The sequence below is a fragment of the Dipodomys spectabilis genome, unplaced genomic scaffold, assembly GCF_019054845.1.
Source record: "Dipodomys spectabilis isolate Male_0828 unplaced genomic scaffold, ASM1905484v1 ptg000209l, whole genome shotgun sequence".
NCBI classification, from domain to species: Eukaryota; Metazoa; Chordata; class Mammalia; order Rodentia; family Heteromyidae; genus Dipodomys; species Dipodomys spectabilis.
In genome coordinates this window covers 899,314-926,926 of record NW_024870886.1, presented here as the reverse complement: position 1 = coordinate 926,926, position 27,613 = coordinate 899,314, and the positions used below count along the sequence as shown (strand labels likewise).

At 37.5% G+C, this 27,613-nt stretch overlaps 1 pseudogene; it reads left to right on the top strand.

Annotated features, from left to right (window-relative positions):
- LOC122122428 overlaps positions 1-27,613 on the top strand; it is a 267,246-nt pseudogene that overhangs the window by 135,482 nt on the left and 104,151 nt on the right.

Sequence of the window (27,613 nt, the reverse complement as noted above, 5' to 3'; positions counted from 1 at the left end):
GGAGAGTAATGCTGCTTCCTTATTTGCCACGTGATTTTTTAAAATATACCCTTCAAATCTATCTGCCCTGTTCTTTTTTCTCAGAAGACGTTTTAGTTTTTCCTTTCTTCTCTGTCTTGATAACATAGCTATCAAGCACAATTTTCTTCTCTGGACCCTTTTGGACTCTTGAGGAGTTTTCTATTACACATTAATGTTATTTTTATTTTTATGAATAACACTTTCTCTTTTATCTCAAGCTTCTGTGCTTACTTTTTGTGTTGCTGTAAGTGTGTAATGAAGTTATTTTAGGAGCTATCTCCAGAAGGGCATGGTAGCTCATACCCATAATCTGTTGTTGCAGAGGTTAAAGCAAGAGAGTTACGAGTTCAAGGATTAGCCTGGTCTACATATATATTGTGAGAAATATTCCTTATCAAAATTTCTTGCTGGCCATCATTTTTGAAAATAGACAAAAGGAACTGCGACAACTCTGATAAAATCCCTAACTATACACTCGATTCCTATACTGATTAGCAACATCACCAAACATTTTTCTTCATCTGTGTCTACAAAAGTAGACATAGATTTGGCAATAAAGCTGAACATCTGCATCTACAACACACACTGGCATCTAATAGAATAGTTGAAAGCTTTGAACTCTGACTTCCCAGAGACATGGCATTGTACATGTGCTAGTTATACACCAGCATCCACTCTCTCAACATACTTCTTGTGGTTTTAAAAAATGGCAGACACTTCCAGAGTCTATCGTGAGTCATAGTTGGTCAGGGACCGGGATTTGGCCAGTGGGATATGGGAAGATACCAGCAAGTTCCTTTTGCCACACTCTCATTTTCCCCCGACTGGGGTCATTGCTATAAGGATGTTATTCTTGAAGGTGCCTAAGACATAATACACTGTGAGGGGAGGGAAATGGGAGAGCAGGCAACCCAGCACCCGGTTGTTCTGATTCACTCCTTATCACCTCCTCTTAGATATTCCAAGGTTCCTTTTGCATGAGAAAATTAAATACACTGTTGTCCAAAAACTCTTGCATGGGCGTTTCATTCTTGCTAGCTGAAAGTAATGCTGGCAAGACCTTTAATCTATGTAACTGTGTTTCCGGTGTGGTGGCCACTCAGACACGTTGGAAAACATATGCTTTAGTCTTCCATGCAATATTTGATAGGTTTAAATGGTAGTCTGTATTCTAGATGCATGCTACAGGATTTCTTTCAGATTGCCTGGGATCCACCAAGCATAATGTGGAACTAGTTGCTTTTTAGTCCAAGTATTTGGAAAATGTGCACAGTATGTTGCCAGAGAGTCTTCTCCATAGCTACCACAATACTGATTCAGTTGGGGAGATGGAGAATGAGGTGAATAGAATTAATTTAGTCAACTGTCTGGAAACCAAACATGACATCAGTGATAAGATTTAAATATCCAGGAACTTCAGATTATGAGTCAGTCCAAATTCAAGCTCCCTGATTTCAATGATGAGAGGGCAAGCTGGGCATGATGCAGTGTAGGGATTTATTTCATGCAAAAAACTCAAATGACCAGTAAAATAGATAATGTTCTCTTGTAATAGTTTGCAAACAACATCAAGAAAACAATTGAGTAGATGTATTTTGAGCTTCAGGCATTGTAAATTCTTTCACTCTCATATACTTTATGCCTTCTTTAATAAACTGGAGAGTCTTGGGCCAACTTCATCGGTGACGGTAGGTGGTCATTCATTTCACAATCCACTAATTTTCATGATTATTCAGTATTTTATGTTACCTAAACTGCTTTGGATTTTGTCTTACTCAGATTGTAATATGGCTATAGCTTATATGATTTCAGAATCATTAATTCAATTGGCTTTTTCAGCATAAAGAATTACTCCCTCATGTTTCCAAACACAAAGGAGGACTTAAGGTTTTAAAATATGCAGTTGATACATACAAATGTGTGAAATATATGCTGTTTTGTTTACCTATACCCCTCATTGATAAGATGTGGAATGCATAGAAAATTCCTAAGAAGGGAAACAGTGCATCAACAATCTTTTCCCACCTTCATGGAGACACATGCATATTTACATCAAATGGATATTTAGTTTAACAAGTGAATTCTTACATAGCCTAGGATAAATAAATATAAAGTCATCTAATGTGTTAAAATCATCTTAACTAAATTTTACCCCCCAAATTACAAAATAGTTTATGAATGCAATGCATATCCGTTGCTTTTTTTTTGCTGAACTTTTGCACAAAACATTCAGGAGCGCACTATTAGAATGCATAGTATGACATTTCATCTCTTTGCTTTCACAGCTATGACACTCTCTATCATTAATAGCTTCTGCTCAATTGTCATAAAATCTATGTGGATACTGGGTGCACTTACTATTTTTCAAGCTTATGCCTGTCATCCTAGCTACTCAGGAAGCTGAGATCTGAGGATCGTGGCTCAAAGCTAGCCTGGACAGGAAAGTCCATGAGCCTCTTACCTCCAGTTAACCACCAAAAATCTGAAAGTAGAGCTGTGGCTCAAAGTGGTAGAATGCTAGCCTTGATCAAAAACAGCTTAAGGGCATTGCCAAGACTGACCAAAGGGGAAAACGATATCAGACACACTAAAATCTCAGGTAAAAAAATCAATTGATTTAATATTCTTTTTATAGTACCTGTGTATGTCTGTGCCTTTTATCTTTTATTTATGCATCTATCTATGTCAAGGTAGTTTGTTAAATACCACTTATATCTATTAATTATTAGATGATTTCATCTCATTTTCAATTCTTCACCATGTTCTTAGCCATCCTTCCCTACATGATTAGAAATTTAATAATAAAAACAACACACAGACCTTCATGGAGAGTTGGGGAGAACTCAAAGATGGGCATGAATGTGGCTTCCACCAGTGAGGAGTCTACAGAGCACACATTGAGAGCTAAAATTTAGTGCAGATGGAGTCTGTCTTTTAGGTTCACTATACATATAGAATTAGTCTTAAGACAATTATTGTCATACTTCTCCCATATACAAAAGAACTGTATGTATGAGTCTTCATAGTTTTTGATTATTTGGTGAGAACTCATGACATTTAAAAAATACATCAATGGTTCTGAAGTTTTATTGGTACACATTAATTCTGAAAAGCTACATGTTTTATTATGATATTTTCATGCATATACATAATGTACTTTTGTTATCTCCATACCCTAAGCCTCTATGTCCCACCTCTCCCTCCTGATGACTTTTTCTTCCAAATTCTCTCTCTCTCTCTCTCCTTTCAAAATTTAGATTCTATATATGAAAGAAAATATGCTGCAAGATTTACCTTTCTGAGTCTGGCTTGTTTCAATTAACATGATGATCTCCAGTTCCCATTCTTTTTATGGATGAATAATACTCATTTTCTTTTCCTGTTCTTCCATCAATGGGAACCAAGGCTGATATGATAACTTTACTGCAGCATAGTGCTGCAGTAAATGTGGATGTGCAGATACTTTGATGGTATGCTGACTATGACTAAATCCCTCTAGATGTGAACCTGAAAGTGGTATAACAGGGTACATAGCAGTTCTGTTTTTAGTTTTCTGAGGAACCTCATTCTGATTTCCAGCATTTTACATTCCCATCTGCAGTGTATGAGGACTCCTTTTTTTCCAGCATCCTTGTCAGTACTTGCTGTTTGTTTTCTTGATGATTGTCATGCTGGCTGGGTTCAGGTGGAAGTGAAATCTTAGTGCAGTTTTTGTTTGCATTTCCTTGGTAACTAAGATGTGAAGAACTTTTCTGTGTATTTATGGGTTATTTGTTCTTCCCATTTTGAGCAGTATTTCTTCAGTTCATTTGCCTATTTGTTTGAGGGAGTTATTTGTTCTTTTGGTATCAATGGCTTTCTTCTATTCATTCATCTCTCTCTTCACTCTGGTAATTGCTTATTTTGCTGTGGGGAAGTTTGCTTTTTAAATTTGATGCAATCCCATTTTCCAACCCATGCACTTGTTTATTTATTGATGTATTAGAATCTTATTCAGAATGCTGTAACACACCTGAATTTGGGGATCACATCAACCCTTTTGTTCATCTGACTGTAATGAGACGATATTCTACCAGGCAACCATTTTTACCATCAAAATTCTTACCTTCTTCCTTCTGACTGATATACTTCTGTTCATCCTTCCACATCAGATATTATTTCAAATGTGAGATAGCAATGTAGCCCCTAATTAAGTCAGTGCCTAAGCATTTCTATTCATTCTTTGCAACACATGTAGAAAACATCTCATTTCTCCATTCCAGGTGTCAGAGGGGATAATTGATTGACATTGGCAATAAGTTATGTGGCATAAACTTTCCCACGACCAAAGCTGTGAGCTGTGCTGAGTCTTCAGAAGTATGGGCTCTCTTGTGACAATGCAGGTGGAAAAGTTTCTTCATACATTTTTTTTAAGCTTTAGTCTGTGTAGGAGAATCCTTTGTTGTCCCCTATGGAGCTAAGCTAGGAGAATTGGGTTTCATAAGAGTAAATTTTAAATCTTATTGCTATTTTAGGTACCTTTCTGATTCTGGCTCATAGCAGACTAGAAACAGGGGAATAACATAAGAACAACAGTTTTTAGGATATTTTAAATTAAACTTGTTTGGGGACAGATCAACCTTCTGCAGTTTGTTCTAGATAATTCCATGTATGAATTGGGGAATAGAGAGTTTTACTCTGTGGTGGTGTCAGCCTGTACTGGGGCTTGAGCTTGTCCCTGAGCTCTTTTGCTAAAGGCTAGCATTGTGTTACTTGAGCCACATCTCCGCTTCCAGCTTTGTGGTTAATTGGAAATAAGAGTCTCATGGCCTTTTCCTGCCAGGACTGGTTTCAAATCATAATTCTCAGATCTCAGCCTCCTGAGTAGCTAGGATTACAGGTGTGAGCCACTGGCACCCAGCTGTGTATTCTTATTTTTGATTTTTAGTCTCAGTTTTAAGTTCTTCCTCCCATCAACTATGTCAATTTAAATTCCTCTTAATAGTTAAAGCAAACAACAGTCCAAGTGATTTGAAACAACAGACTTGGCTTATTTGAGAGTTTTGCCTTGAGACATAATTTAATTGCTACCTCTTCCTAGCTCATGTTTCTCATCCTCCCAACCCTCCGCCATCCTCCACAGATGTTATTCAGTCATCTCTTCCTCTATACTCACCAGTTATTTCTATCAGAAACATACCATCTTCCTCCATCTTGTGGCATTTTCATACATTTTTAGTACTTTAGAATCCCCAATATTAGTTGGGGATTGGCCTCTCTTCTTCTACATTCTCTTCCTTCATATAAAATATCTTCTCGCAGCTGAGACAAAAATCTAAAATAGTTCCTGGGTCTCATACTGTTGTTGTTTTTTTTCTTGGAAATATTGGGATTTGATTCAGGGCCTAAGGCTTATTAGCAGTCACTCTACCATCTGAGCCACACATTCAGCCCAGGAATTCCAGACTTAGATCAACTGCTAGCTTGTTATTAGAACTTAAAAATCTAAAAAGTACTAACCTGAAGACAATCATCAATCACACCTTTTTTCCCCCCATTCTGAGGAGCATATCATTTTTGCTAGTGGTCTCAGGTGTGGCACACATTAAAATATTTGGAGTCTCTTTGAATGATCTCTATCTTTGTTTTCTGCTTCCACTTACCAATTTATTCAGGACACGCTTAGTGAACATAACCATGATGTTGGGTTGCAGAGTTGCAAAGATAGATGGAATGGTTATTTCACCATTTGCAATACTTAATCCATGTTCTATGTTTTTTCCTTTCCCTTTCTTTTTTGTTCTTTTCAGTATATATTTAATAGAATGTGTGGAAGCCTATGTATAGCTTATGAATTCAGGTTCTCATTTATGAATACACTTTTGAACAACATTCAAAATGGGACCATAAATTTGAGCCCCTCCAAAAAAAGACTGGGTTCTTTTTAACTTGAACAAGAATACATGTTCTGGGCTGGGAAGGAGGCTCAGTGGTAGAGCGCTTGCCTTGCATGCATGAGGCTCTGGGTTCGATTCTTCAGCACCACATAAGCAGAAAAAGCCAGAAGAATACATGTTCTTAAATTTTGTGTCATTATACAATGTCCTTTTATTTCATAGGGATTTTAATAACAGGTATTAGGTTATAGATCTTATTGCTTTTTGAGTCTTGTACTAATCCGATGGCTCTAGTGTGTCTGCGTTGATCCAAGGCTTCCCTATGACCCAGCAATCCCATTTTTGGACATTTACCCAAAAGATCACAAACAAGGCCACACTAATGCTACCAGCACAATTATGTTTATTGCAGCATTACTTGCCATAGATAAGATATGGAACCAACCCAGATGCCCCTCAGTAGATGAATGGATCAAGAAAATGTTGTATATATATATAATATATGTATATTATACACACACACACACACACACACACACACACACACACACAATGGAATTCGATGCCCCCATTAGAAAGAATGACATCACCCCATTTGTTAGGAAATGGAAAGACTTGGAAAAATTATATTAAGTGAAGGAAGCCAGACTCAAAGAAGCATAGGTCCCATGGTTTCCCTTATCTGCAGTAACTACTATATGTCTAGGACAAGCAGAAGAGGTCAAAAGCTATGTACATATGACCATATAACCTGATGCTAAATGAAATGAACCCCAAGATAGAGACACAAGAGGTTTTATATTTGTTACTGTTCTTTTTAATGAAATTATAATGTACTTTGTGATTCTTTTTGTTTCTTTGTATGTTCTTCCCCCATGGTACAACCCCAGATGTCACTGTATTTGATTCCAGTGCCCTGCATCTTGTATATACATTTTTCTAATTTGGAGAGGGGAAAGGAAATAACGAAATGCTGAAATAAGGATTCAGGTTGGCCCAATGTAATAATGAGATGTACAAGACAGTATGTTGAAAACAAACTTTACCACTTTGCTGGGGTGGGGGAGGAAGTTGGGAAGGTGGGGAGGGAAGGGATGGTAGGGGAAAAACAAAAAAAAAAACAAAGGAGGGTGTAACAATACTCTGTAGGAAATGTACTCATTACCTTGTTCGTGTAACTGTAACCCCTCTGTACAGTAACTTTACAATAAAAATATATATTAAGAAAAATAATAGATGACATAAAGTGTGTAAAATTAGAGGGAGCATGTGCCTTTATGGTGCTATGTGAAAATTTCTCTGAAATATATCTGGATATGGGATTGCTGGACAAGGCTGCTTTATTTGATAGAAGTTGCAGAATAGCTACATGAGTCTTCTTCCTACCAGTAGTAAATGAGGGTTGAATTTATCCACATGCCTTCTTATGTGTTGCATTATTCACTCTTTTTGTTTTTGTTGTTGTTGGTCGTGGGGTTTGAACTCTGGACCTGGGCGCTGTGCCTTAGCTCTTCATCTCATGGCTAGCGCTCTACCACTTGAGCCCCAGCACCACTTCCAATTATTCACTCTTCTAATGGGATCCATTTAAAATAATGTCTCTTTTTCGTTTTAATTTGCAATCTTTTAAAATATATTCTTTATTGTAAAGATACTGTACAGAGGGGTTCAATTACATGAGTAAGGTAATGAGTACATTTCCTATCGAGCATTGTTACCTCCTCCTGTGTTTTTCCCTTACCATCCTTTCCCTCCCCACCTCCCCAACTCCTCCCTCCTGCCCCCCCCAGTTGTAAAGCTCATTTTCAGCATAGGGTCTTGTACATCTCATTGTTACAATGGGTCAACCTGTATCCTTATTTCAACATTTGTTATTTTCCTTCCCCTCCCCAAATTAGAAAAATGTATATACAAGATGCAGGACACTGGAATCAAATACAGTGACATCAGGAGTTATACCTGGGGGAAGAACATACAAAAGAAACAAAAAAAATCACATAGTAATACATTTAAAACAACAGCAAGAAAGATAAAACCTCTTGTGTCCCTATCTTGGGGTTCATTTCACTTAGCAACATGGTCATATGTACATCGCTCTTGACCTTTTCTGCTTTTCCTAGACATATACTAGTTATTAATTTCTTTAATTACAAATAAGTTTGCTTATTCTATTTATTGGTGTTTGACTGTGAAGGTACGTTTGCATATTTTGTCATTGTTATGGAATTTTCTGTACTTTACTGTTAATATGTAGAAATTTTGTATATCTTCTAGGCATTTTTATGTTATTTGTGTTGGATTTTGCAATACCTCTTCTTAATCTCTTCTCTATGTAATACCTTCTCTCCATCATCTGCTAATTTTTCTGTGTTGATCCTTGCAAAATTAAAATCCCTAATTATAATGTTACCTGAGTCATCAATTTTTCACCTTATGGTTTATGCTTTCTAAGTTATGTTTAAAGTACATTCATCTGCATGCTATGTAAAAAAGGTATTCTCATATGTTTTATTTTTCTAGGGTTATAATTTACTCATAGCAATCCATTTGCAATGCACTTATTTCAGTTCTATGTTGAGCCATGTAGTGAACCAATTTTCCCTTTTGCCTTTTGTTTATCATATAGACAAGAAAATTATGGTTTGGAAATGTAAATTATTTGCCTTGAACCATAAACAAATAAGAACATTGTGATTCTCTTCTAGAGAATCTCCTTCCTTCCTTCCTTCCTTCCTTCCTTCCTTCCTTCCTTCCTTCCTTCCTTCCTTCCTTCCTTCCTTCCTTCCTTCCTTCCTTTCTTTGCCAGTCCTGGGGCTTGAAGTCAGGGCCTGAGTTCTGTTCCTGAGATTTTGTGCTCAAGGCTAGCATTCTATCACTTGAGCCACAGCTCCACTTCTGGATTTTTGGTAGTTAATTTCAGATAGGAGTCTCTTAGGTTTGTCTGCCAGGATAGTTTTGAACCATGAACTTTAGATCTCATTCTCCTAAGTAGCCAGGAGTGAGCCACCAGCACTTGACTCTCAACTAAGTTTCTTAATCTCAGAAATCTTAAACAAAATTTCCTCTATGCCTTCCTCCAGATGTCCCTGTCTTTTTTGTTTCCTTGAAGGTAGAGGTATGCACTGTTGTGTTTTTATGCCTAGCAGCATGGTGGCCAATAATAGCACACCATTGCTAACCAAGTATTCAGTAGAGTTACAATATTCTGTTCTATCACTTTCTGACCTTTTACCCTCTGTAGATTGTCATCAAAAGTTGTAGAATTGCCTCTTCATCCATTCTGCTGACAGGCCTTTATCCCAAAGTATTCCAATTTGATTAAATTGGCCTCGACATCTGAAAGCTGGACACAATCCAGGTTCACTGGTAGATATTTGGCACTACCATTTGACTTGGAGAGAGACACTTTGGTGGCTCTGGTAGACTAGATCCAATAACTAACAGGATCATCAATGCCGGGTTCAAATTTGGGACACATTAAGGTAATTGTGTGGACACAACAGCTTTGGAGACACGGATTTTCATCCCCATCTTGGTGCATGCCACATCGCTGCCGAGTCCTGAGTGACAAGCTTCCTGATGATGTACTTACAAGCTTAATGAGAGCTGCTGTCTTCTTATCCAACTGTGCATTGCTGGAGTGGGAAGTATGGAGGAAATTTAGTTCTGATCTTTGGTTTCCTGCCATGGATGACAGGATTTGGATGCCTCTGTGAGTTTTCCAGGTGTTGGCTGTGTCTGACCTAACGTTCTGCCAGCTCATAATGCAATGTGGCTCCAGTAGGGAAAACTATCAACCAATCTCTGAGCCTGTTTGCTCATGTACTTCAGCCAACCATCAGCAGTTGTCTGGAACGTTGCCTTAGAGGGTTTAGTGCTGGTGGACTATGTAATTGGGAACAAAACAAAGCTGTCCATGAGAGCAGAGTTTAATTTTTATGATGATGCTCTGAGCTTTGATTGTATTGTTAGTTGGGAGCACAATGCACAGAAAACAATTCAAACAAACAAAAAGAGCAACTCCTTAAGACTTTGTGAGATGGAACTCAGCTCCCCAAACCTTGTGGCAATGCTGGTTCAACCCTAGGTCTCAGAGTAATGCTTGGAATAGGGAGCCAACTAGATATGTCAGACTGAGGAATTCAAGAACTTTGTTCTTGAAAGAAACAGAATCAAGAGGAAGATCACTCATGTATGAACATTTTAATACAGCGCACACTCCCTTATTAGTATCAACACAGACCAGATAATCAGGATATAAAAAAAAGATGTGCCAGAGGCAATCTCAAGGTATTATCAATTTAATAAGATCCAGTAAATTCATTATTATGAGTAGATGCAGTAATGGAAATTTGAGGAAGCTAAGTAACTCACCAAAATTTACCCATCTACCAAACAGGCAAAGCTAGGAATTGGTTCCAGGCTTTCTAATTCTGTCATGTGCTTTTTGCATAATGATGCAACTACCACGTAACGTACCCATGAATAAACTGGACGAAAAGGTAAAGATTGACATGGTTTGAAGAAAGGATACTGATTTTGTGGGGTATCAGAGTATAGAGTTTTGCTTCGAAGGAAAGAGTTCTTATTAGATTCCTTGATTATAGCCATTCTAACTGGGGTGAGGTGGAATCTCAATGTTGTTTTGATTTGCATTTATTTTATGGCTAGAGAAGTTGAACATTTCTTCATGTGTCTATTGGTCATTCTTATGTCCTCCTCAGAGAAGTTTCTCTTTAAGTCTTTAGCCCACTTATTAATCAGACGGTTGTTTCTTTGAGGATTTGTTGTTGGGGGATTTAATTTTTTGAGTTCCAAGTATATTTTAGATATGAGACCCTTGTCTGTTGTATGGCTAGGGAAGCTCTTCTCCCAATCCGTGGGCTTTCTATTGATCTTGCTAGCTATGTCCTTTGCCATGCAGAAGCTCTGCAGTTTCATGTAATCCCATTTGTGCAACCTTTCTTTGATTTGCTATATTTCTGAGTCTTTATTAAGAAAATTTCGGTCTGTTCCAAGGAGCCCTAGAGTTTCTCTTATCCCATCTTGTAATGTTTTCAGGGTGTCTGCTTTGACTTTGAGGTCTTTGATCCATTTGGAGTTGATTCTGTGCAGGGTGATATATAAGTATCTAGCTTTAGTTTTCTACAAGTGATTAACCAATTTTGCCGGCACCATTTACTGAAGAGGCTGTCTTTCTTCCATTCTATTTTTTTAGCTCCCTTATCACAGATTAGATGGCTATAGGTCTGTGGGTTCATTTCTGGGTCTTCAGTTCTATTGCATGGTCCTCAGGTCTGTGCTTGTGCCAGTACCAAGCTGTTTTGATTACTATGGCTCTGTAGTAGAGTTTGAAATTTGGTATTGATATTCCTCCAGCACTTTTCTTCTGCTAAGGATTATTTTTGCTATTTGAGGTTTTTTATTGCTCCATATGAATTTTTGGGCTGCTTCTTCTATTTCACTGAAGAATGAGGTTGACAACAGATGCTGGAAGGGATGTGGCCAAAAGGGAACCTTACTGAATTGTTGGTGGGAGTGAAAACTTGTTCAACCACTTTGGAAAGCAGTATGGAGTTACCTCAAAAATCTACACATAGAGCTCCCCTATGATCCAGCAATCCCACTTTTTGGCATTTACCCAAACAATCACAGATAAGGCCAAACTAAAGCTACCAGCACAACTATGATTATTGCAGCATTATTCACCATAGCTAAGATATGGAACTAATCCAGATGCCCCTCAGTAGATGAATGGCTCAAGAAAATGTGATATATATATATATATATATATGTATATATATATATATATATATATATATAGTCTGTGCCTCCATCAGAAAGAATGACATCATCCCATTTGTTAGGAAGTGGAAACACTTGGAAAAAATAATATTAAGTGAAGTAAGTCAGGCCCAAAGAAACGTAGGTCCCATAGTTTCCCTTATCTGCAATAACTAGTGTATGCCTAGGAAAAGCTGAAAAGGTCAAAAGCTATGTACATATGACCATATAAGATGATGATAAGTGAAATGAACCCCAAGAAAGGGACACAAGAGGTTTTATTTTTCTTGCTGTTTTTCTTAATGTATTTATAATGTGCTATGTGTTTTTTTTTAGTTTCTTTTGTATGTTCTTCCCCCATGGTATAAATCCTTTTTTCATTGTATTTTACTCTGGTGCCCTGAATCTTATATTTACATTTTTCTAATTTGGGGAGGGGAAGGGCAATAACAAAATGTTGAAAGAAGGATACAGGTTGACCCATTGTAACAATGAGATGTACAAGACACTACGTTGAAAACGAACTTTACAACTTTGGAGGGGGAGGGAGGAGTTGGGGGCTTGGGGAGAAATGGATGGTAGGGCCAAAACAAAGGAGGGGTAGCGATGCTCGATAGGAAATGGACTCATTTTCTTGCTCATGTAACTATAACCCCTCTGTACAGTATCTTTACAATAATATATATGTATATATATATAAAAGAAAATAATTCTCTTGAGATAATCATAGAACAAAGCCCATTCAGCAGTCTTCAGGCATGGAAAGGGCTATCTATTATTCTTTTATTATATCCCCCTTCCCACGATAGAAGTGATTTTTAATTTGAAAAAGGTGGGGGCTGGTGACCCATCAGGTCAAGAGATTTTTAAAGGGTGCTTAGCTGCTAAGTTTAGAAAGCTAGGTTTAGAAAGCTTGAAGCAAACTATATCATTTTATCCTTTATCTAGTTTGTTCTGGATAAGTATATTTTTGAATGACTTCCTCAAAGTATTTGGATATAGATTTAATAGGATAAATACTGTTATCACATCCACACACACTGTTTCCTTTCAAGAACTAAAACCATCATCAAACCTCAGAGTTGAAAATGATACTTTAACCAAACATTTGAAACCACACATTGAACAAAACACATTATACTTTGTATACACCAACTATAATTATGAAAAATATAAGGTTGAACTCACAATTGCCATTGGTATGGAGGTGGTTTTATTCTTCTGTACATTTGTACATTTCTGGGATGTTTCTTAGAAACATTTTAATCCAGAAATACAGTTTAGCTTTGTGGTAAAGAACACAAGCTATAAAATATATAGCTTGGGCTTAAATCTTGGCTTTAGCCATTAATAACATTCTTAAACAAACAAATATTAGTATCTTGATAGACACTGTCACCATGCTTCCATGACAGGGTCTGACTCATAGGGCTATGGTAGTGGTTAAACAGGTCTCCATAAACAAACAACACCCAGAAAAAAAATAAAGTGAATTGTATAGGACAATCCACATTCTTTACAATACTCTCTCTAGTCATGGTCTGATGATACTAATTTAAAACTATTTCTGTCAAGATACATAGAAACTTTCTAGCATAGAAATTATTTAGTTATAATTGTTTGGATTCAGAATCACTTAAAGTCTCTGGACACAAAGCATTTCCTCTTCCACATCCCAAGTGGGCTCAGCAGTAGAGTGCGTCACAGGTGCATCTCTGCCCTATGCAGGCAAGCTCAAGAAGTTCTAAATCTATGGTGGGGAGATGCCCATGTTTCTGTCAACTAATTCTATAGATTAACCAGAAATATTCAGCTCTCATGGCTTAGGAACAAATGCCTGCTATTTATTCTGCCCTGAAGATTACTCATCTTCAGTAAGGTTACAATCAGAAGCAAGACAAGAAGGCCTCTTCAGTTGTGTTCAACTTTCATTGCTCAGGACAATCCATCCAGACAGTGGACCAATGATATCCCAGTGAAAAAGATAATGTATCTCCAGGTATAACAATTTTATCTTTTGTTGGACAGATACATTGCCTGTTCCGATGGATGCTGGATTGGTATTTGTTGTTAGCTCTGTTGTGCAGAATATAACAACTAGTTTTAGCATCTTAAGAGGTTGGACCCTGCATGCACCCAGTATACATAAAAATAAACAAAACACTGCACAAAAAGCATCAGTGAATTACTGTTTTTAACTTTGTTTTATTGTCTGTAGTCAAGCTCAAAAAGACATTTCAAGGGAATCACCCCATGAGTGATTTATAGGACCCCAGAGAAGAAAGCAACACAGGTCTGAGTACCAAAGATTATACTGAGGATTATTATTTTCTTTTATATTTCTAGAAAAGTCTATTTTCTCTCACCTTTTTGTTTGTCATAAAATTATATTATATATTTCTTTAGTTGGATAGGCATTTTTGAAAGTTCTTCACATAAAAATCTTTTCAAACCTTCATTGATGATTTTGAATAATGGTATTATCTGCCTTGAAACATTGCAGTCATCTCAGAGGTACATACAACAAATCAGGCCCTATTGTTGGACCTGAAGGTAAAGCTTAAGAATTTCTGTAAGACTTCAGTTCCTTGAATCTTGTTGCATATTTCTTATTTTTTTTTTTTGGGTCCGGTCGTGGGGCCTGAACTCTGGGCCTGGGCACTGTCCCTCAGCTCTTCAGCTCAAGGCTAGCACTCTACCACTTGAGCCACAGCGCCACTTCCGGCTTTTTTCTTTTTGCTTATGTGGTGCTGAGGAATCGAACCCAGGGCCTCGAGCATGCAAGGCAAGCGCTCTACCACTGAGCCAACTTCCCAGCCGCATATTTCTTATTAATTGTAGTATCCTGCATGATAATAAAATGATGATAATAATTATTGGTTGAATTCATTTATGCAAGAAAATGTCCAGCTCCGTTTTCCATTCACTATTGTGTTTTTCTAGTAAGGCAAATAGATTAAGGAGTTTTAATCAGAATAAGTATAAAACATTGTAGAGAATTCTATCTCATACCCATTTGCTTTTCCCTTTTCTGTTTTCTCTTCACCTCAGACATGCAAAATGAATATACAGAGCTGTGACAAGCCCAATGGATCAGCAGAATCATGTTTGTTCTTCGAGCTTAAATTACTATCTAATGTCTATCCTTTTCCCTGGTTAACACAGAAATAAAAAATAAGGAAAATGATGAATTTATGCTGTTACGTTTTAGCTATGCAAAACAATGTGATCTTGTTGTACCTGGCATTGTTTATTCCATCATGTAAATTGCTTGATTTTCCTCTCAAACACTGGAGAGTTCTCATGCCTCCCAGTAAGATCTCTGAAGGCAGAATTTACCAAATCTTTTGGTTTATACTTCTATATAAAAGATCAAGGACTTAATACTCTGATGGACAGTTCCTTTTCCAGTATTTAAGAAGAATTTCTAGGCCAACCATCATGAGCTTATTGTGGTCCTGAGGTTGTGACCTTCATATGAACTCATAAAGAATATCCGGTGGTGTTTTTAACCTTTCAATCGAACCAAGAAGTTAATTTAGGGGTAGGGGTGCAGAGAAGATTATTTGGTTCTTTTTAAAGCATGCCTTTTGTGAATCAACGTTTCAGTGTGTCTGAGATTCTTAATTAATCCCATTACGTAAGGGTGGAGGATAAGTTATTTTTACAGAGCTTTGAGCTGGTTGTTGATGTAATTTGTTGTGCATTGTTTACAGTCCATCTGTCAATTACTCTTATCTTTGAAGTCTTCTTTAAATAACAGACACTCTGACCTCGTGTTTTGAAGATGATTGTTTTATAAAAGAAGAGGACAGCCAAATGTGTTATTTTTATACTTAATCTACTATTTTTAATTCCCATCTACTATATTTTTAAATAATTGAAAACAAAGCTTTCTAAAGTTGATTTGGGTTCTTGATGCCTGGTTTATTCCTGAAAAGACAAATGTGCTTTAAGCTTCACTAGTGTTGTTAAAGGTTTGTAAGGACAAAAAAAGAGTTATGTAAGGACAAAATCATAATGCTTTATGAAATGGATCTTTTTTCTTAGAATTCTCTTTATTTCTGGAAAACATTTGTTTATTTTTTGGTATTCTTGGGAGTTTCAAATGAATTTAGCTGAAAATAAGATGGGATTTAATTCATGGAGTTATGAAAGATCATGGGGGGAAGGAAGGGAGTAGTGTTAAGACTGAGTAAGACTTGTGGCTTTTGCCCAGACCATGACATACAAATTACTACCTTCTCTTTTACTTTTCATCCAATGGTAGTATAGTGTATTAGTCTATCTTTGTTACCATAATGAAACACATAAGGCAGACTAACTTTATAAAAGAAAGCACTTTTATAGTTCAGAGTTCTAAAAGCAGAAGTCCAAGATCGATTGGTTCTTTTTTTGTTAAGGCCATTGTGGAAAGTTTAGCATAGATGGGAATCCCTGTTGGCCATGGGCCATTTATATTATCATTTGCAGGGCATACAGAATTATCAATATAGGCAGCTGGCCATGGGCAGCCAATGGGAAGCATATGACAAGCAGATGTGTGTTCCCATCAAGTTCCAGATGATTTCAAAGGCCTTCTATGGCCCCTAGGAGAGAGGGTCATCTTCCCTGAAAATCAGATGGCTTTATGGTGGGAGCGAACATAGACACCAGAGGTAAAAATCTATAGAGTGATCTAGAGTTAGGCTTGCTCTTAAAACACTCAAAGATCTCTCCTGAGATAACTCCCAATGACTTAACTTCCTCCCCCCGGACTTCACCTTTTAAATGTCCCACTACCATGTACCATGCAACATCACCACACTGGAGACCATGTTTCCCACATGTGAACCACAGGGACACATTCAAATTCTATTGGACCATAGTGCATGGTAAGTAGTGAAGGAGAACGTCCAAGCTCACATAATCTGATGACCAAGTAGGATTCCATCCAAGGAGAGAACACAGCTGTTTGGATATTAATCTTTCTTTTTTTAAAAAATTTTAATTGTAAAGATACTGTACAGAGGGGTTATAGTTACATGAGTAAGGTAATGAGTACATTTCCTCCTGACCATTGTTACCCCTGCCTTTGTTTTTCCCCAGTGAGAAATCTGTAGTATGACATTGCAGTTGCTTTAACTGCTCCTGCATATGTTATACACTCCAAATAATTCAGGGGGGAATGTTTTTAAATTTTTATTCAACAAATAGACAAAAATCATAGCTTGGACTTGTTGATTATGTCCTTTATCCATACAGGATATTTATTCATCTCCATAAGCTACCATGGACTATTATGGTTTATTCACCCTGGCAGGCTAAACACTTGTTTACCAAAGCCTTCTGTCAGCTTTTACACAAGTATTTCCACAGCTCTTCTCTTCTTGTGGTATTAAATCTTTTAAATTAATCCAAAACCATGTTCAGCTTGAATTCTGTGACGCTAATTCTTCTTAAGATATTCCACAAAATATCCTAGGAAGACTTTCTCTTTTTTTTTTTCCAGTGTGTATTCAAGATAATACAAATACACTTTTTCTCTTTTTTAGTGGTACTATAGTCTGAACTCAAAGCCTTTTGCTTGCTAGGCTGATGCTGAGCAAGCATTTTCTTTTTGTCAATTAACAAAATAGTTTTGTAATAGTTTTGTGTCGGGACACAGGAGCTATCTTTGGATAGTGATCTTTTTACCTGCATTTCCCTATAGCTATGATGATAGCTGATAGTGCACCACTACATTGGCTACCAACTTTATGAGTATTTTTAATTTTTTTAAAATTTTTTGTCGGTCATGGGGCTTGAACTTTATGAATATTTTTGTGTGAGCTGATTTGTTTATAAGAGGTCAATGAATACCTGACAACTATACTAGGGTTCTCCAGAGAAATTGGATGGTTATGTAGACACTCATATTTATTTATATGTATATAAGATATAAATTCACATCTATGTATGCAAAAGGATTTACTATAAGGAATTGGTTCATACAATTCTGAAGGCTCATGAAATTCTGGAGGCCAAAGAGGTCATTCTTTGCAAGCTAAAGATCCAAGGAAGACAGTAGTATAATGAAGCTGATACAAAAGCCTGGGAACCAAAGGAACAAATGTAAAACCCTGAGGACAAAAGAAGATGAGATGAGATGTTCCAGATGAAGCAGTAAACCAGATGATAAAAAAGAGTGGTTTATTCTTTGCTCTCTTTGTACTTAGGCTACCCACAGATTGACAGAAGCCCATCTACGTTAGGAAGGGTATTCTACTGAGTTTCATTCAAATGTGAATTGCCCTGTGAAATACCCCTACCAACAGCCAGAAATATTATTTAATCTAGGCAATGTATGGTCTAGTCAAATTGCACATAAAATTAGCCATTAAGAGATGCTTCATATCAATGGATGGGCCATATTCATTGGTGGTATTATCTTCCATACTCACAACTCAGTCCCCCTAAGATACCCAGCAATTATTACAATACTGACCAAACATGGGAATACTTGCCATTTTTGTAAGTGGAAAAGTATATGAAGATCAATTGACAGTTTTTTTACATGACATGATTAAATGTTTGAAGTTTAGGTTTTATAAATTCTGTTGCTGATTCTCAATATACTTAGCATTTTTTCGCTGTACATTGCCAAATTTTGTAAGTTCTTGGCTTCTCATTATGATCACTTGAATTCAATATGATTCACCATATGCTAACGTTTCCAGTACATTGTGATTGCCATGCTTTGTCAGGATGGCACTTCCTTGTGTAAGAATCTGAACCTTCTGTTATTGACTCTGATTACTATGCTTTGGTGTAAATCATTGCCTTCTGGAAAACTTGGTTACTACAGACATGACCAAAATGACAACTAGTAAGTTCTCTTGTTAATGAATGCAAGGCTAATCTCTGTGACATATTTCTATTCATTTCTATGGGTCATTGCAAACTTTTAATTTGGGCTACTCAATGTCAGTCACTAAACATCTTTCCATGACCTGTCACTCTACATGTAAGGCAATTTGTCTGAAAAGAGCACTCATAAACCAAACTGGTAGAACAAATCATTTTTGCTTATACTCTTTTTTTGGGGGGTCCGGTTGTCTTTTTTCATTTTACTTTATGGGGTGCTGAGGAATCGAACCCAGGGCCTCAGGCATGAAAGGCAAGTGCTCTACCACTGAGCCACCTTCCCAGCCCCAGAACAAATCATTTTTATACAAGAAATTTAATTATTTATAAAGTTTATATTTGTGAGTAGTAATTACAAAGACAGATCTTTCCAGCTCTCAAAACTCCTTTATCTGAATGATCAGTAATACCTGGTAATTGCTAAAGTTCCTCTGTATTCTCAAGCTCAGCATTTTTATATTGAGGACTTCACATTTTGTTTAACATGGCAGAATTTTTTTTTTCATTTATTCTTTTCAAAATGTAATTTTCCAGACACTATGCTAATGGACATCTACTCTTTACTTTGCCTCAAAACAACAGCTTTGAACATCAGGTCGATAAAGTTTAGGACTGAAACTGTCTACTGGTCATACTTTATAAGCTGGCCTGATACTTTTTCTTTCAAAATACAGAATTAGACTCCTATGCTGTTGGACTCCCTTCAATGGGGTCCTGTCAAGTTGTTCCTTTGCTTTGAAACCTTTCCTTCTCCTTTCATTTTTGTTGCCCACTCCTCTTTTCTCAGGGAAGTGTCTTTCCTAAACCAGTAATTTGATTTCATAATACCACATAGTACTTCTTTGTTCTATCTGTCATTGGTGAAATTCCTTTTCTATTGGTAATGCATTGTATTAATCTCTCTCTCTACACACTGACTAAAACCCCATGATAAAAGAGAATGTATTTGCTTTGCTCTTTATTATATCCCCAATCACTAGCATATAAACCCTGAAACTAATACATTTAAATATGTAAACTTACATGTATGGTGGTATGGTGGTATACACCTTTAAGCTTGGCATTTAGGATGCTAAGGCAATAAGCATTCCAGTTTGAAGCTAGCCTGGCCTACATAGCAAGTTCCAGGCTATCCCAACTACATCACATGGCCCTGTTTCAGAAAATAACAATAAGAAAGTACTTAGGCTTGGGAGATGTATCATTACCCAATGCAAAGAATCTATCCCTAATCACTATATGATCATAACTTGTTACCTCCCTTCTATATGCAAATACACTCACTTAATGGATCTTATTCCATTATGTCATCAGGGTTCAGTCAGCTAAAACCCTCATCGCCTGACTCAGCATTAGATCTGAATAAAGCTTTCTATATGCAGCTTCTCATGTAGAGTTCCTTTTGATACAGGGAACAGTAAATTAGAGAGATAGTTAGCTAAATCCTCTCCAAGCCATCACTACCACACACACGTGACAGGATAGACATGATACACCTTCTGTTCGTAGGACGGGCACAAGAGACAGTTACCATTCCATAGCATTTCTGAATAGCACACACTCAAGTCACAAAGGTGATTCTGAGGGAAAATGTCATGGCTGGAGTTCAGTGACATTCCCTGCAAGTTGTTGCCAGGCCCCTGTCCTTTCCTGCTCTTAGGCTCTTGTCCTGCCCGATTCGTGGTGCCACACAAGGGCTGACTTCCTGTTTGATAAGAAATTGCTCATGTCAGTTGCTAAGGAACCTTACTTTGCTTCCTGATCACAGGAAAATGGGGCCATAAGCTGTTTCTTGTGTTTCGTTTTGTTTTTTTAATATCTCTCTTTTATGCTTTTACTATATTGGTAAAAGTCCCTTGAAAAGTTCATGCACCAGACTAAGTGTAAGTGCTCCATTAGACTCAAATAAAAGTCACACGGCCATTCCTTTTAAAAAACCAGCCAGTTCTGTTTCAGGTGGAAGGTCAGCATGTTTGAGGACAACATCTCTAAGATTCTCATTGTCTTTTTGAGGGTCCCAGCAGATGCTGTCTTAAATCATTTTCAAGTCCTAACAAAGGAGCCTCTAGCTCTACTCTCTATCCTTTATTCTGGAAACAGTTCTCACTGGGAGAGCTCGTGCTGGGTGAAGAGACAGGAGTGAGAATTTTATTGACTAACCCAGAAAGTCTTAGCTTTTTATATTTCCAAATGGAGTTCTTTCTTTAGCTCTTGTCTTTCCGTACCTTCTCATACAGAGCTAAAAGCCTCTAAATTGTTAAGTTCTCTTTTTTTTCTTTTCTTTTTGCCAGTTCTGGGGCTTGAACTCAGTGCCTGGGCACTGTCCCTGAGCTTCTTTTGCTCAAGGCTAGCACTCTACCTCTTATGCCACAGCGCCACTTCTGGCTTTGTATGTGGTACTGAGGAATTGAACCCAGGGCCTCATACATGCTAGGCCAGCACTCTACCACTGAGCCATACTCCCAGCCCTGTTAAGTTTCCTTTTTTTGTCTAAAGCCCTCCTTATCTGAGATACAAATACTTTTATGCCTGTTTTCTACTTTCTAAGTTACTGTAGGTGATGCTTTCCCAAATCAGTATAATCCCATGCATTATGGAGACCAGTATCCTCTAGCAATTTTTTCCAGGCTTTTCCCTTCTGCTAAAAGTTTTTCTGACACACTTGCATGATTCTCCTATTAATCCATGTCCAAAGTCAGGAGTTTTAGGCTTTTGTTATGACAGTATGACAGTACTGTACAACACGGTTCTGATATTTTTAAACAGGTATTTATATTAAATAACATGACATTTTGTTTACTCACACTAATGCAGGGGAATCATTTGAGCTAAGCCTATGGGTAGTTCTATGAGACTTTCCTGGGACCTTTTAAGAGAGAAATTAGTACAATTTGGGAATAATTCTACTCCAAAACTTTACAGGGAAAGATTCTAGGACATATAGTGCTTGGCTTATTGAAGTTGACACCCAGCAAGGGAGAGCACGGAAGATTCCTGGGAAAACAAACAAACAAAAAAACAAATGTGTTCATCAAAACCACAACAAGATTTACAAAATACAGATCAGACTCAAGTTCCTACCACATAAACACAGTTAGACACATCCAGAATTATTTTGCTCCATTTACCCTTACCTGTTCAAGGTGAGGAGTTTGGTAGACAACTTGAACATTATCATAAGCAACTTTGATTGAAATTGCAGTTTGATATTTCCACTGGAAAAAAAACTTGAAGACTATTATTTTTTCTTCTAAAAATCATGAACTTTCCAAACTTTGGATCTGACAAGCACACTGTTTGTCAGTGGGACACAATAAGCAGCCAGAACTCCCAGGCAAGAGATACATATTCATCTCTTATTCCATTGTTAACCTTTGCTCCACTGAACACACAACAAGATTGTACTTTCCATCGCTGTGTCTTAACCGTTTTTTAATTTCAATTGCTGCTGGAAGCATTGCATTGGAAATGAGACACTTTTAGTACTTCATTGATGGTTGATTTATTCAGCCCTCTTGCGTACAGATACAGTGTTACTACAGTGCATTTCTTTGTGATGGAAGCTGCGACCAACTTCTTGAGTGTTCTTGGCAATTTAGTGGCTAGAATTAGCCATGCCATCATTAGTGCCTGGGGCATTTGGATCCTTGCTTTTCATTAAGTAGGAGAAGACAGAAGAATAATCCGCAAGCTTCTTTACCAAAATGGTTTGTGAATATTGTTTTTTAAGAAAATCAGCTAATTCCATGAACAATTTTCCTTGAAAGTCTCTGGGACATGCTTGAAATTCCTAAATAAATGCCAAGGACTGTGTGTATGTGTGTGTGTGCATGTGGTGTGTGTGTGTGTGTGTGTGTGTGTGTGTGTTAGTCTTGCGGTTGAACTCTGGGCCTAGGCGCTGTCCCTGAGTTCTTTAGCTCAAGCCGAGCATTCTGCCACTTGAACCACAATGCCATTTCTGGTTTTCTGGTGGCTAATTGGAGATAAGAGTCTCATGGACTTTCCTGCCAGGGCTGGCTTTGAACTGTGATCCTTAGATCTCAGCCTCCTAAGTAGCTAGGATTACAAGTATGAACCATGAGTGCCCAGCTAGGACTTTTTATATGTTGTGTAATTTCTAGGAAACAACCTAACATTGGTTTCTTGAAATACTCCAAGATCCTCAACACACTTATAAAAATTGATCTTTAAAAATATGTTGGTTTAAAAATATAATTTCTTGTTGGGCTCTTGTGGCTCATGCCTATACTCCTTGCTACTCAGGAGGCTGAGATCCGAGGATCGCAGTTCAAAGCCAGTTTGGGCAGGAAAATCTATGAAACTCTTATCTCCACCTAACCAAGAAAAAGTTAGTAGTACTGTGGCTCAAGTGGTAGAGTACCAGTCTTGAGGGAAAAAGCTAAAGGGTAAGGCCTAAACCTTGAGTTTAAACCCTGATTCTGGCACAAAAGCAAAGCAAAATAACAAAAAGGTGATCTTCACATGATTTGGGGGACAGTTATTGGATCATTTTTATGGTGTTTTTTTTTTTTTGCTGGTCATGGGGCCTAAACTCTGTCTCTCAGCTCTTTAGCTCAAGGCTACTACTCTATCATTTGAGCCACAGCGCTACTTCTGGCTTTTTCTGCTTATATAGTACTGAGGAATTGAACCCAGGGCCTCATGCATGCAAGGCAAGCACTCTACCACTAAGCCACCTTCCTAGATTTTTATGAAATTTTTTAAATGCTAAGTTTCTCAGAATGTTTTGCTACTTGAAATAATTGGCTTTATTTTTCAATGTATTACAGGATTTAAAAGGAAGTGGACTCTTGGGTCTAAATAAACCCATTAATAATTCTTTCTTCTAGCAGTTATAATAAAAATTTTAGTTTAGGTTAAGTTCTCCCTATTTATTCCCTTCAATAATTAAAACAGCATACTTATTTGTAGATAGTTTTAGAAGAGATGCCTGAGTAATTTACAACTGTTTACTGTTTCAGCAACATTTACTATATTCATATCCTCATTTGTTGAGTATTTTGTGCTATTCTTCTTATGTTAAAAATTAGCTGGAAAGCCAGGCACTAGTGGCTCACACTCAGAAGGCTGAGATCTGAGGATTATGGTTTGAAGCCAGCCCAGGCAGGAAAGTTTGTGAGACTTTTATCTCCAATTAACCAGAAAATAGCCATACATAAGATGCAGTAGAGTGCTGGCTTTGAGTAAAAACACTAGCATGAACACAAGGCCCTGAGTGCAAGCCCCGCAGTACCTTCCCCCTCAAAAAATTAGCCAGAAAGAAAAAGGGTTGTCAGTGTAAAGCCACAGAATAGACACCTCTCTGGAAACAGCTGGAAGACACTGTGAGTGCTTCTCCCCTGGAGATTCTGTGATCCTCTCATGAACAGATCTACCTTCCCGTCTTGCGCATACTTGTAGACACTCAGTCAAGGCTTATCAAATTGTGTTGAGTCCATGAGTCTACTGCTTTGGGTTATTATAGAGACTTATTATAGTCTGATTATAGTTATATCATCTTCCAGATTTTCCCTCACAAGTTCTCAGTTATGTAGTATTCCTCTTTTAGAGGTGGTTGAAGCTCTTGTCCAGAAGAGAGTAGTCTGCCTTCCACCATCATCTCTGGTAAATGGCTAACTGTGTCATCCTGACTGCTGCTTACACCTAGATCTTTCCACACTGTAGACAGAGAAGCTGAAAAGCTTTACAAAAAGCAATTCATATTATTATTTCCATTTCTTAATATTTCAAAACCCAACCTACATATGTTGTGATCACATCAAATGACACCCATACAAGTGGTAGTAGTTTACATATACAATTTCAGTGTTGTTGTTTATATTTTCTATCAGCAGCTGTCTGTAATGGTGCACTTGTCACCATTGGTGCCTATATGTATGGCCCTAATTATGGCTAAGCAGGACACCGTGTTTTCTAGATATAGCATTTAGTATGATTGCCAGGATTATTTGTTTATTCATGTCTTTAAAAAATTAAAACAGACTGAAAAAAAGTCTTGTTTTAGAGGAAAGTTGTTTTTTTTCTTTCAAGTGTTTAATTTTGGAAGCTCTTAACAGTTAACTCTGAGTGTATAAATTCTGAGAAAGAAGCACTATACTTCTTTCTCATGAGATACGCAGACTAGAACGTATAGATTAGATTTTTTTCTTTTTTAAAGAAATATGTAATTCAATACATTAACAATAAATGCCTATGTATGAAGTCTTTTCACAACTTTTCTTCTCTCCTTAGAGAGAAACTATTTCCTCTCTCTGAAGAAAGCTGGAAGGCAGTTAGATCTGTCCTTTTCATCTCTTACCTTAGATTTGTCTTGTCCGTATATGACCTCTCTCTTCACTGATCCCTCTTCTTTTTGGTTAGAATCCTCAGACTCTTATTCTTTTGACAGTCTAAATCCTCCTCGCACTTCAAAGCCTACTTCAAGACCATTTCATTTCCCTGTCAGATGGTCCCTTCCTTGTTTTTTTGTTTTTTGTTTTTGTTTTTTGGTGGGTCGTGGGGCCTGAACTCGGCCTGGATAGTGTCCCTGACTCTTCAGCTCAAGGCTAGCGCGCTACCACTTGAGCCATAGCACCACTTCTGGCTTTTCTGCTTATGTGGTGCTGAGGAATCAAACCCAGAGCCTCATGCATACAAGGCAAGCACTCTACTACTGAGCCACCTTCCCAGCCCCTTTACCTGTTCTTCACAGGACTATTACTTTTATTTGATGATGATGATGATGATTGTAACTGTGATATACAGAGAATTATAGTTACATAAGTCAAGTAATGAGTACATTTCTTTTTAGGCAATATTCCCCCCCCCCCCATTTTTTTCCGTTTTTCCCCTCCAGATCCTCCTACCCCGCAAGTATTATAGTTCATTTCCAGCAGTTTCTAGTGAGAGTCACTGCTGAATTGGTTCCCCCTTTGTCCCACGTTTTTTGTGCTTCCCCTTTTCCCTCCCCAAATCAGATAAACTTAGAACAAGACAAAGGATATAGAAATAAAAAGCAGCAACAAAAGGGAGAAAAACAAAGAGAGAGAGAGAGATAAAAAACAAGAACAAAACTGCAATGAAAAGCCTATTGTTCCATTTCTTGGAGTCCATTTTGCTAAGCATCATTTTATATGATCGTATGCACATAGTTACTGAGCCCTTGTGATCCTCTTCTGAGACTACCCTCCTCTGGTCTCAATGTGTGAATGTTTATAGTCCTGTGTAATTAATCATGGCCAAGTGTAATTTTTGTCTTTTACTACCCATTGCATTTACTTGTAGATTTATAAGCACCTTACAATAGGACTCTTATTCACTCTGAAATTTTAGAACTTTCCAGTTGGGTGATGCTATCATCTCTCTGGCTTCTCCTCAGGAAGGGGAGAGGAGGACAGAGAGTTTACAGTCCTTCCTCTCTATCTCTGGAAGATTGCTTCTAGGACAAATGCCTGAACATATAAGGCACGATATATGTAGTTATGCATAGATGTAATGTATAAGTATAGATGAAGTAAATTCTTTGGTTGAATGTCAAAGTATTTGCATGTAACATATGCAGATTGTGTTATATGCTTTAAATCATCCTCGGAGGACTTATAATACCAAATAAAATGGAGACATGGCATACATATTTTTATACTTCATTGTTCAGGGAATAGTAACAACAAAGCTTTACATACGTAGTACAGTTTTGTGGCTAATACTTTGTACCTGTGCTTGGCTAAACTCACAGAAGGTCCACAGACACAGAGAGCCAACTGTACATTTTGGCTCCATTTCTCTCAGTGCCTAAAACAGTCTTGGTTAAATCATGGGCAATGGCTGAAAGGGTTCCTAGCATATCCGACTACATTCCCACTTACAAAGGGAGGACTATTGCTCCAACTAATTTTGTAGTTAGACCCCACTTCCTCCATCTATTTGTTTCCACGCTCTGCAGGCTGGGAGCTGCTATGGCTGATTCCGGCAGAGCCTGGTGCTTCCTTGGGGAGCTTAGGGATTCAGAGGAAATATGAATCCACATTGGAAGCAAAGAGAGCACTGCCGGCCAGGCAGTGTAAGCAAATGGCACTTGTTATTTGTTAATCCTGTACAATTAACACTGACGTGAGGGAAAATACAGTTTGCAGGGCTACAATGTGATCATAACATATCCCAGGAAATCTGTCGGATTTAATCGCAGGTGTGAAATTAACCAATGCTATTTTCATAAATGTTATAATTAACCCAGATTTCCAGCAAGAGGTCTTTAAGGTTCTAGAGAATTCTCTGTAGTCCTCTTTGCTCATGTATTTACTTCTGAAATGGTGGGCGTTTCCCCGAACAGATTTTTTTTTTTTTTTTGACCTGCTCCTTCTTCTGAACAAAGTGGCAAATTCCAGAGCTGTATTTGCTTATTTATGGCTCTTCCTCTTTTGTTCCTGTGTTTTGAAAATGTGTGTTGCAGGTTTTCCTGACTTTAATTTTGCTTCCAGTAAAAGCTTTGTTGTGTTTGCCACTTAAGAATGCAGAATTTATTATTATGTGCTTAAAGCAATCATTTAACACTGACATTTTAAGTATGACAATAATCCAAGTAATTGTCACCCATTCCGTTAACTGAAAACATCTTTACTTCCTGAGACAACTAATTATAATGCAGTGTTACCATCTTTTAATTGTAGTCATGTTTGTTTTTGTGTTTATTTTGGTGTAGGCTGTCTTCAAGGACATCCCTAGTTTCACACTTGGCAATCTGCCTTCATTCTCTCTTTCATGCTTTCTGGAAAATACATGAAAACACAGTGGCAATGATTTGGAAAGAAAACAAGAAGATTTTCATTTATAAGCTTCTGACTTCAGGCTGCCAGGTTATAAACTATTGTTTAAAGTAGTCTGATCAAACGCTATATAAGTAAGGATTTGTTATAAATGTGCCCAAAGAGTCTAGAAGATAATTTTGTATTTCTTAGGTTCTATTCTACTACCTGACTGCTTACAGTGGAGAAAGGCGTGATTACTTTTTTGGTTTTGTAAGATTTGAGTTCAAATTCTCATGGCTTTTA